Below are 13,354 nucleotides of genomic sequence, written 5' to 3'. Positions count from 1 at the left end.
AAGCATTTCTTATCAATTTAAACATCTTTTACACAAATCATATTCCAACAGTGGTTCAGCGTAAGCATACAATGTAATGTTTAAGTGTCATTTCGTGTCGCTTTTGTAGAATGCTGATGTTTTATATAATAAATTAAGAATAATTCTCATGTGAATTCTCATGTGAATGTGAATTCATGTGAATTCATGTAAGCCTAATAATTATGTTTACGATAACTGGAGTGATTTCATAGACAACTACAATATTCTGTGCTGTGTATGAAAGTACCTTTAATCGTAATTTTGTAGGTTACCGTTACAAAGTTAATTGATTCAATTTTCATTTCTTCATCATTAACACTGCTTAATCGTGTCAAGTTAACACGCTTCTTGCGTAAATCATCGAGTATGAAATATTACTTTGGTATATCAATAACAATGTCTACTATATACTCGCGTTTTACCAAATCAAAGCAGGGAGTTTACAGCAGCTAGCTAATAGTTAATAGGGATGGGGGACGAGATAGAAATGTAATGGAATGGGTTTCATTCCGGGTACAGTATATTGTTTATGTAGGCCTACTGTTGAATCGTGTTAATTGGATTAGTATTTTAGGGTGCAATTTAAATTTACTGGTAGTGTCACGTTGTTGGCTTTCGGATAGGCTCCTTTTGCCAGAATTATGTATTTATCGTTGTTGTTAGTTTTAATGACTGTAGCCTATGCTTAGTTTAAGGGTACAAGTAGCGTGGTAGATTTATTAACCAACAAAATAATATCAAAATAGGCCTACAAAAAAAAAAAAACAAAGAAAGAAACATCTTGAAGGTCAACGATATCAATTCAAAAAAGTTCTTAAAACATAGGTAAACTCTAATTGTCATCACTGTGTATAGGTATAGTTACTAGGCCTATTTTTGAATAGAAATCTATTTACAGTATTCAAAACAATAACCATAAGCCATAAACTGTACACCTATCATTATATTGAGTTTGTTTGTAACACGTTTCTTCTTCTTGTTAAGTATACACCTCATACAAACACTGTACGGCTATACATTTTTGGATACTATCATTATAATTACTTATATATTCTATTCCTATTCATTGTTTGTTAGACAATCCGATCGATCCGACCGATGATAAACAATTCTGAACATTATTGACACCTGATCATTAGAATAATGAGTACAAACTCAATAAAAATGTAAATGAAACAAATTAAAATATAACGAGAAAATGATCGATAAAAGTATATAACTCTCCTAAAACGGTTTTCAAAAACAACATTGTTGCTTGTTACAAAACGTAGATTTTTATGAGCTTTATAGTATACGGTAACATAATGATGTGCTAAATGATAAACACTTTTCTAATTTTAAACTAGTTTTATCGGTTTCAAAATATTTAATACATCCTAAAAATATTCTCTCTATTTACCTTACAGACCTTATGAATTTTAAACGATGTATTCACGAATTCCCCTTCCCAGCCTGGAGTTGTCTTTCCACCTGTCTATAGAATTTTAAAAAACAAGGCCACTTAATATAATTTCAATTTAATCCCGAAGCAATAACTATACATAATGAGAAATGTATTTGATAGACGTTATACTTTATAGTTGGATCAGGAGTTCAAACAGATTCCAGCATTTGAAATATTTGCCAATGAAATGAATTGATATTACAACACTCTAAAATAAAGCACCTGTTACGTTTTCAAAGTTATATCCTGATTCAAATTATATGAATCGTACGAATAAAATAGAACAGAAATAGGTATATTTAAAAAAAAAAATCACCTGAATATCCATGCCTACCAAGTAAAACAAGTATAAAGGTAGGCTTACTGTTGACGGTTCAATGCATGCGCCAGAATATTTATCACCTACATTACACTACAAATGTAACATTAACTGATAACAAAGTTAAACAGTTACGCAACCACTAGCCAAATTAACCACTGGTGTAACACTTAATTACTACTGTCACCATATTTAACTATTAACGTAACAAAATATAACCACCAACATAAAACTATGTCATTTTTGGTCATAGATCCTTTTGATTCGGATAAAAACATGTGGCTTTTGGCTGTTCCCTTGAACAAACATACAATTATGCAGTGTATGATTGTGGATGATGCACTGCGCACATGTATGATCGTGGATGATGACAATGACAATGACAATGACAATGACAATGATTCTTTATTTCTTTATCGACCCTTTTTCAGGGTATGAAAGAACATTCTTTCAATCTTAACAGAAACAAACTAAACACTTCCAGACATAAATATTTGGTCTTAATAAATAATTGATATATCGAAAAACAACATCTAACTAAAACAAATACAAAATTTTATGAATAAATTTAGGTAAGTTTGATAGTTTATTTTTTTGATCTGGTATTAAGTAATTGGTGCATTTTGGTTCTATTTGGGCGGGTGATATAATACTTTTGAATGTAAATTTGGCGCATGGGAACAAGTAAAGGGCAAATAAATAAATAAATAGTGGTATTCGTCTCCAGTCTCGTTTAGGTTACATAAAGTACATTTGTTTTCGTGTTCATTACTGTATCTTTTAGAGATTGGAAGTCGATGATTCCCACACCTGAACCTGCAGAGATCAACCCTTTCATTATCTTTTAGTAAAATTAATGATTGTTCGAATACTAAAACATCCTTAAAATATCTATAATTATCACACATTGAATTAGAAAAAACATCATGACGCCATTCCTGTTTTGAGATGTCACTCAATCGGAGATTAATACTCTTTGCTAACCTTTTTTTATTAAAATTATCGAAGTCATTCCACATTTGGGACATACCACAATTGTTGAGTACATTTTGAATTTTGCTAGTCCATTGTGAGAGATAAATACCCTGATCATGTAATTTTTTTAGCAACCTGAACATAATATTTGACAATTTGCTTTGTTTGCTACTTATGGTGCGTACCCAAAACTGTAACATTCTTTTATCAATTACTAACTTAATATTTACTCTACCGACTTCACCATAAACCATGCAATTTGCAGTGGATTTATTAAGTTTGAGAATATGCTTTAAACATTTTCTGTAAAAGACCTCGATCTGATCAAGCTTTTGGAATCCCCAAACTTCGCAACCATATACCAAAATTGGCAAAACGAGTTGGTCAAAAAGTTCACACACAATGTCTAACGGAAGATTTAATTGTTTGGCTTTTGTTAACATACTGTACATTGCTCTTTTGGCTTGTGTTACTTGCTTGTCAATAGCTTTATTAAATTTGCCATTAAAATAAAAGGTTGTCCCTAAATAAATGTAATCATCTACAATCTCAATTTGTTCATCACCAAACATAAACATGGGTTTATTTCTAACTTTCCCTCTAGAAAAAATAATACTTTTTGTTTTTGTCGTGTTAACTGTGAGGTTCCACATACCACAATAGTTATGAATAGCTTTTAATGCTATCTGAAGTTCTATGGGACTTTCTGCCATAACAATTGTATCATCCGCATATAAAACATATAATTTGAGGAAAACTTCTACATCCTCATCACTTAAAACCTTGTTGAATTCCTTGGATAGGTAATCTAGACCTTTATAGTAACGACTAACAAAAAATTCGAAATCATTAAGGTAAATCGCAAACAAAAGTGGTGACAAGTTTTCCCCTTGTCGTACTCCAATATTACATGGGAAACAATCGGAAATTAAACCATTCAATTTGACACAAGACTTGGCCGTTGCATACATATTATAAATAACAGTAATAACTTTACCGTTTATGCCACATGAAATTAATTTGCTCCACAAAAACGATCTGTCAACTAAGTCAAACGCTTTCTTATAGTCGATGAATGCGCAAAATAACCTTTTGTGTTTGTTTAAATATAATTCAATTATGGAGTGTAAAACTAGTATATTATCATTAGTTGAGTACCCATCCCTAAATCCTGATGACCGTGCTCGACAAAGCAACCAATCAATAATAAACATCCTGAATCTCTTCACATGGCGTCAAAGACAAAGAAATACACAATCAATTCCTCACTTACGTAGAATCCCTACATTCTGGATATGACGCACTAAGAATCCATATACAAATAACTATAGGTTTGCGTGCGTCAGGGGTATTACATCTATTGTATGATGATTTGGCCAACTCTGTACTTGATACTTATGCCTAGTACATTGAAAAACACGTTAAAATCACGTTTAAAAAAATCCCACCACCGCCGTTACCACCGCCGTTACCACCCCGTTATCAATTCATGACATACATAATAAACACAACGAATAAAGCCTACGAAACATTTATGACATACTGGGTGTAAGCGGCTTGGTTACGGAGCGATCACTCCACGGCCGGACTTTCCGTAATAACAATCATATCAATATTGAAAGAAAGAAAGTAGAATTTTTAAGTCAACCTTAAATCTGCGCAAAATGTTTCTTTATAATTAGTCGCATAAAAAAAAAACTTATTCTTATCATGATATATGAAGGTGATGAATCCAATCTTCCACAGGCTGCCTTCAACATATCACAATATTACCGATTTTACTGTAATTATAAACTATAATACTATATTTTCTACCGTTCTTACAGCCAAAAATAATAATCTGTAGGTTCGGAACTGTCATTGACATTAATAATGCGGCACTGAGTCAAAAATAGTACAGGAAACTCTCAATGGATTATTCTATACGATGTTTTGCATTATTTATTATCCTCCATACATCCATTAAGATCAATTTGTCTTCATCTTTAAATTGTACAAAAGCCCCAATGAAAATCTGTCATTTTTCCATGGACGATGACATAACATGTACGCACTTACAGAAATTATTATTATTTTTTAATGGGTACAATATTACTGTGTGTTATTGCATTTAAAAATGTCTAATCAATAGGTGCAATATATCATTGCCATTCTATAGATCACACAGACTTACGACGGTAATTGCTATTGTAGACTTTAATACTCGTGTGGACATTTATTTGTCCATGCTCCTCAAAGCAACAAACTTTAATCATTGCCGTCGATTTTTTTTATAGAAGACAGTGAATGTTTTACTGATGAAATAAAATTAAGAGAAATCAACGGAAAACATTGCTGCTATATGACTAATAATTTCTAGTTCCGTTTTAATATCATCTTATGTTTTAATTATTAAAAAAGACTAAACATTTTTTCCTCTGTATTCTTTGGCATTTCGCATGCCATATGCAAATTATGAAATTATTTCATACATAATGTATTTAAAATAAAATTGATCGTGTCAAGAGTTGAGCTCTTATCCCACACCTCATGCACTGACTGGGAATTTTTTCGAACATGCCTCCACTCTGTTATCGTTATAAATTGTTTACTACGCATGCGCGTGGTGTTTTAAATGAGAAGATAATTTTATTCTCTATACCTATCTAAGACTTCATTAAAAGTAGATGTCGGAGAATTCCTTAAACGTAGAGAAAAGTCGGAAAAGGGTTACGTTTCAGGTGTTTTCTTAAAAGATTAGATAGTTCACTCCCTTTGCTTGCTACGACCCTGACTAACCTAGAATTCAGCTCCATTCTCGCGAGCCTGTCGACAAAGTGATGTACACTCATGCAATTGATCAACTGTTAATGGGTTTGTATTATGAATATTGACACGTTGTGTGTCTGTTACATTGAATTGATGGAAGGTCATAATATATCATACACCTACAATTAAAAGATCTTCTAGAGAAAAGAAGAGAAACATGCCTGAAAATGGGAACACACTTTATTAAAAAAAAACCCCAATTCTATTGTGCAATAACAATAACAAAGCTCACAGTTCAAAAACACTATTTCTATTTTTACACTTGGCTGTAGGTGGGTGGCAATAATTTGTCATTTTCACGTCATGTGTACCATAATATAGACACGATCAATAATATTAATAGTTATGATGATAATACTTATAGCTGTGGAAGAAGATAATCTGGGTTTCGTCTACTACGATATACCTTCTATTAACACTGCTTTCCAAAAACAACAATCCCAGTTCCTGCGATACATTTTCCCTTCTGTTTTAATTCGTGCCTTCATTCATAATAATTGCTATCTTTGTAAATCATTTTAAAAATATGATTAATTTCAATATTATTTTCAATATAATTAATTTCATGCCACCAATGTTTTACCAATCTATTGGTTTAGTATATTATATTAAACCAATAGCAATAGTAATTATTATCAAGTACATTAAAATTCGTAAATGTAAATTACATCATAGCCTAATTGTTATCAATATACATAAATTTCTATATAGTATTAACTTATACTATCAATCTAACCTGATAGTTTACCATTGATGGTATACAATAATTACATACTCCTATTTAGTGTAGGTAAGGTAGACTGATGAACTATGAAGACCTTGAGATGACAATGAAAAAATACATTTTACAATAATAATGGAAAACACGTCACAGTAAAAAATGAAAGTTCAGGGGGGTGTGGAATGAAGACCAACGGATATGCTTCTTGTGAGATTTAGTTATTGTAAACTCGTAATGTCGTTTGGTTTGCCAATTAAGAAACAAATCAGAAAAAGGTTGCATGAAAACATGTACAAAACAAATAGAAACAATTAGCCTAAATAAGAAAAAGCCACAATATTATTCATAAAGCTTGGTTCCCATTAAGTTCCCACTAAGCGCAGCGCAATTTATTTTACAAATCACAGGCGATGGATTATACACGCACTTTCTTTGGTAAACGTGGTCCCCATTAGAACGCAACGCTAGGACGTAGACGCAACGAGTTGACCAATGACAAACGACAGTTAAAATTAATCCTTGTGATTGGTTAGTACTTGCGCTAACGTCCTTGCGTTGCGTCGCTAGTGGGAACCAATCAGCAGTAAACTCGCTTGCGTTGCGCTTACATCCTTGCGTTTCGTCCAAGTATGAGATTTTGTGTTCGACAAGGAAAGTTGAATATTAAGGGGTACGTGTTACCGTTAAACGGCAGCTGATATCCACCGCTTAATGAAGCAACACCTCCAGATTATGTAGAAACACCAACAGCTATGTAGTAAATAAATAAATAAAAATAAGTTTGATACTCAAATTGCTGTAATCAGTAAACACAGTCTATCAGTCCCAAGAATGTATCCGTGTATTGTATATTAGAAATTTGGCTTATACGATATTAAGCTCATGGTTCAAATCGTAAATATATTTATTTTGATATAATTATGATGCACATCATATACTTTAGGAAATAATTATTATTTTAATCAACGACCTAACACGTACTAGGATGTGTGTTAAAATGAAAAATAAAAGTTGTATTACTTAATCTTAAGCGTGGTTCCCACTTGTAGGACGCAACGTAACGCAACGCTACGACGTATGACGCAAAGTTCTGTATTGCGTAATCACAAGTGAGAACCGACGACGCAACTGTGCTGCAAACATCGCAGGTTTGATTTCACGCAGACGGGGGAAAACACAATTATTGGAAGGGCATTTCCTTACGTTGCGTAGGTTGCGTTACGTTGCGTCGCTAGTGGGAACCAAGCTTTAAGGTCAACGTAAAAAAAGTAAAGGCGACTGACGAATATGATAAATGGTTGTACTGATTTTGCTTTAGATTTACCGTCAACTACATTCCAGTTGTTTTGTTTAATGTGAACATGTGAAATTGATTTTGTCTTGTATCACTGCGCTGTAATTTGACAAGTGCGTTGAATATATATTCTATTATGATTGATTGGTCTTACTCATTATCTACAAATCGCAGTCACCAACAACACCAGAATAATGGAAGAAGCATACGGGCCGCGGGGGAGTTATCTCGGGTTTGTGTACATCTACGGATTCACTTAAATATTGATCGAACCCTAGGGGAAAACTATTCAATATCATAGATATGATACACTCTTTTAATTGTCACCTTACTGAAGTATCAGCGTCATTTAAAACGCATATTAGCTTTTGTAATAGATGAGAATAGTAACAGATTTATTTCTGATTTATTCAGCAATTGTTAAAAACAATATACTAATAAGAAAACATCAATACGAACCGAATGTAATCTATTCCTCATTAAAATGTGACTGGAAAATATATAGCCTCTTTAAAAGTTGATAAATGTTGTGTTTTATTGCAGCTATTTAGTTCATAACTGAATATATAAATTGAGCAGGTCGTCACATTGCTAATAACATGCTGAGCATTTGTCAATAATCTGAATTCAGGTTTTAGATTTAATGAAAAATATATTGATTGATTCATCTGGGAAAAAATCTAGATGTAATATTTACGTAGGCCTAACAGGCCTTAACCATTATAGCTTGGCTACCTTCAGGTTATGAAACAACCGGAAGTGGATAATAACAGAATTGCATTTTGTCGTCTGCTTTTAAGATGATTTTGTGACGAACATACTAATAGATAGGATAAGATAGATTGATGGGAGTGAATGACGAATTGATATTATATGATATATCTGGATTGATCTTCAGGATAAATGGATGACACTGATAGTCCGACAGATATAGATTATGTTTTTTTTTTCATCGGACATACAATAAAACTACGCCTGATCGTTTTACGTATTCGCTCGTTGTCATTGGATGTATTTTTCCGAGAGTCAATGACATGATAGTCAGATGTTTGCCCACGTATGACGTAAAATTGTCCTAAATGCTTGGTACTATAGACATTATTAACAATTTGGACTCGAACCCACGATCTTAGTGTTTAAAACTCTATACTTCGTTGCCTAGGGTTTACAATGATATGTTGTTCAATGCTTTATCTCGTTAAATATCATGTTTTGGTTTTGCTTATGACGTGGAAATGAAATCACTGCTGAGGATAACGTATAAAACAAAATCCATTTTTCAGTTTGATTGAAAAAGCCGAAAATAATCAGTTATCATCATTGTGGTGCTGTACGCACTCCTCATATTTACCTACCTACCATCTAACCCATATTCATTAGCGGTAGAGGTCTAAAAGTATGAGCTTTGCTAATTAACTGGAGAGTTCGAGTCCCATCCTAAAATTTTTGTTTGCAAAGTTTACTATGACTTCACCGTACGAAAACCATTGAACTTATTTGATGGAAACTGTGTATTAATACTGTACAATATTAATGGAGACATCCACCCCAGAGATCATAGTGGTTAGTTTGTGTCGCGAGGTATTAATAAGTACCTCTACTTAAATAAACCGGATAATTCTTCGAATGCGATCTATGATTGAAACCCAATAAATGACAATCACCGCAGTGAAATCATTAGGTTTAGGATGAATGAAAACATAGTTAAATTAATAATAAACATAAAAAAGTGATAACCTGACTAAATTAATGTATTCTGACGGTTTACAAAACAGCACCAAAAGCTGAAGATATTACAGAAAACTATTATTAAATACGCGTTACTATATAGAAATACAGTTTATTTAAAGTCACCCATTTCTACATTTTAATTAACGGATGCATTACCAGATTTCCATAGAGAGTTACTATAAAATACAACAATATACAAATTCAATATATTTTACCAAATATATATATATTTGACGTTATCCAAATTCCTTCACTGATGAATGGCTAGAGTTGCCCGAAAGCTCTGCTAACTTTTCTGGCTGTTTTACTTATCGTTTTGATTTAGCTTTTCGCTTTTTTTTTGTATCTCCATTGAGATCCAGCCACTGATACCTACAGCATTGTAATTTTTTGAGTAATTTGCCTTTGGAATTATATATAATATAATATATATATAATAATTAAAAATAATAAAAATAAAAAAGATAAACGGTTAAATTCAACAAAAAACATATTGACTTTCAGTCAATTATTCAGGTAAATAATAATAATAAAAAACATTCTTTCAGTGGTTGGTGGGTTGGGGGTGGTGGGAGTTGTGGGGATAAGGAACAATATATCTTTACTTCTTTCTGGATACAAATTAAGATTATAAAGTTACGAATTAATAAATGAATTTTCAAAAATGTATGTGTGAGTTTTATTATGTTTGTATTAAAGTTAGAATATTTTAAAATGGTTTATTTATTAGATCTTATTGATTTATAGATTACATGAACATGATGTTGTTGTACAGAATTGTCAACAACAATTATAATACATAAACATAATAGGCCTAAACCTACTTAAATGTATAAACGAATATTGGAAGGCCCGTTGTTGTTTACTAAATTGTTAATAGATAAATCAATAGTTAGATGGATGAAAGGTGAGTAAAATTAATACTATGAAAGCTAAATGAATGAATGATCGAATACTGAGATCTTGATTACAAATTAAAAAAAAAACAATTTTGCGAATTATAAGCATAATGTACGCCAGTGTACAATTAATTTAATATTTTCTGCTTCTAAATTAGTATTATTGGTCCCGTTTAGAAGGACTAGTAGGTGCTTTTTTATGTTCTCCACCTGCTGTTGTATATTAATTAATAAGAAGCGTCACACATTTTGTTTCCCGTAATACTCTAGGGATGCACAATGATAGATATACCAACTGCCTATTTAACTAAATACAGCATATAATGTGTAATTATTACATATTTCGTCACCAACGTATTTCATCAGTCTTGTTGTTTGTTAGATGTGTTTGTTACGTCAAATGTTATTTACGACCTATTCTAATGCAAGTATTTTTCATTGTTGACTGCAATGAAAAGGAATGTTATGGTTTTAGACTTAATCGCTGTTATATGCACATATTCATTGAAAGATAGCAGAATTATTACCATGCAGAACCAACCGACCAACCGAAGAGAGATGCTGTAACCAATGGAACACATCTCACCCATAAAGATAATTATCTTTTCTAGATTTGCCACATAGCATAGCATGGCAAAATACTATCCTTCAATGACTATAAAGTGAAAGCAAAAGAAAAGTCAAAGACCAAATGGTCACAGAGGTGGTATTGGAATGTAGGCCTGCTGTATAGTCTCCGTGGGTCGGCTCGGGATTGGTGCTATGGAAATAGCATCAACATAATTGCTATACTTGCTACTGGAAAATAGCCAACAATTGCTGATAAGCTGCTTACTCTAGCTTCCATTAAGTGTGGTTTCCACTAGAACGCAACGCATGGACGTAGACGCAACGCAAGCGAGCTGACCAATCACACGCGACTGTTCGAATAATCCATCGCTTGAGGTTGGTCAAATCACTTTGCGTTGCGTTACGTCCTTGCGTTGCGTTCTAGTAGAAGCATTGTCGCACTGCAGTGTTAAACTTGACTTAATGAATTACGGTATCTCACTAGTATAAGTTATTGATAAACATATTAGTGAATAGAAAATATATACATGTGCATTGCAAACTAGTAAGAATATTTCGTGATGAGTCGGGGTTACCCCGGTTTCAACAAATTTATAGGTGCTTGATCCGTAAAGAGAGCAGATTATTAATCAAAGTGCTTACCCTTTGCGCTATATACACAACGACCTATTCGTATTATCGAGAATATGTAGTTGCACCAGAAACACTTCAATAAACGTAATTAGAATGATTACTAGCAATACACTTTATTGATATTTACTAATAAATTGTGTTTAACGTATTATCAGCAGAAACATTGTACTACTGAAATATAAATTATAACTTAGAGTGTCCTAAATACTTCAATACTGCATCATAGTGTTGAAGTTTACTGTGTTTTGTGTTTTTGTGAGGATGGGATCAGTCGAACCCTATCGCCCTTTCAAGAATGAAAAATAGCATACATTTCGCCGAAATTAGTAAGTAACTAAAAGCTTTTTTTCACCAAGTTATACAGTAATTTACAGAAAATTTGATTTTCGGCCAAACCCTGGCACACCACGATCATTTTAGCCGGCCAACGGCTGATGTAAATGGTATCTAATGTCTAAACAAGTATTTAGCATACAGTTGGAATTCATAGGTTTTTTTAAACGTAAAACCGCTAGTTAACACTGTTACAACAGCAGTAAGTAAAGGACTTTTTAATGTATCTATTTTTTTTTATTTCATACGCATCCAACAGCGAGCACAAACTCGCCAATTAGGCCTACAGGATGAATAAACTATTTTATAATCAACATATATGCAAACAAATTGTTACATAAAAATTAAATAAAATAAACTGAATACATATGTAGTTGAATCAATTTCTATTAAATTGATAAATGTATACTTATTTATTCACAGCTAAAATTAGTCAATTTAAGAATCTAAGTTAAACACCAATTAAGTATAATATAATTAAATATAGAGACCGCAAAACTAATTGTTAAATCATTTAAATTAATTTTTAATGGCAAATTTATGACGTTTCACCTAGTTTTATTCTGAAAGTGTGTCGTCGCACTAACCTTATTTACTAGTTTAAATATTGTATCCATCATGATCTGAACGAGTCTAATACACACACATATTTTGTCGCCATTGTTCTATCCGATGTATTATCAAATACATGTGTGTTGTTATAATTCATACAAACTGATATAACTTTAGATTAATGACAGAGAAAATAATGTGTGTGATTAATTTAAAACAGATAAAAGGTTCAATTTTAAATCAATGACTTTTAAACCACGCTTATATCACCACAACAAAACGACTGTATAGGCATATGCAGTTATTGGAAGACATTGTGCTCAATCACACCTAATAATAAAGCAATTTCATAATGAATTCAAACATTTTATGGAGAAACAAGTTTAAATACAGAGAACGGCATTTAGAAAAATTTTACAGAAAAGACAATTATGTTGGTACAAGACACAAGATTCAATTGGCAAGAGGCATATATTATTATATATATATTATTATACAGTACCGGTAATCCATGTTAGAGAAAGTTTGTAGCCAGCAGACTAAGAAAGAAACCTCAGCAGTTTATTGCCGTTAGGAGAATACCCTATCGGGTAACATTTTAACGCATTATATTTGTGATAATTTAGACATTTGTTGTTTTGACAATGGTACATTTTACTTTCATAGAAAAGATTCTGACTCCATTCACCCCGGGTGATTGTTCTACAGTAAAATCCCTTTAATGTTAATGGACGATTATAAACTAAGACAATTATACACGAATTAACTATCACTATCAAAAATGCCGAGAGCAAGCACAACTTCTTGCCAGTGGCGAAATGAATATTGATGCTTCGAGATCAAGTAAGTTATTATTATTTTTCGTGAAACATCAAATTGACCTACTAATTATTGACGGTCTCCAAAACGTCAAAGTGCCCTATCACGGACTAGACATCTGGCTTCCACAAACATAACCATGTTGCTGCTTAAATACGATTGATATCTAACAATCATGTACAGTGATATATTTCATTATTGGTAAAACGTTCTCACGTATCTTACTCTGTCAAAT

Source organism: Antedon bifida, chromosome 4 (assembly GCF_963402885.1).
Source record: "Antedon bifida chromosome 4, ecAntBifi1.1, whole genome shotgun sequence".
Taxonomy (NCBI): Eukaryota; Metazoa; Echinodermata; class Crinoidea; order Comatulida; family Antedonidae; genus Antedon; species Antedon bifida.
Note: the sequence above shows the minus strand (reverse complement) of the source record.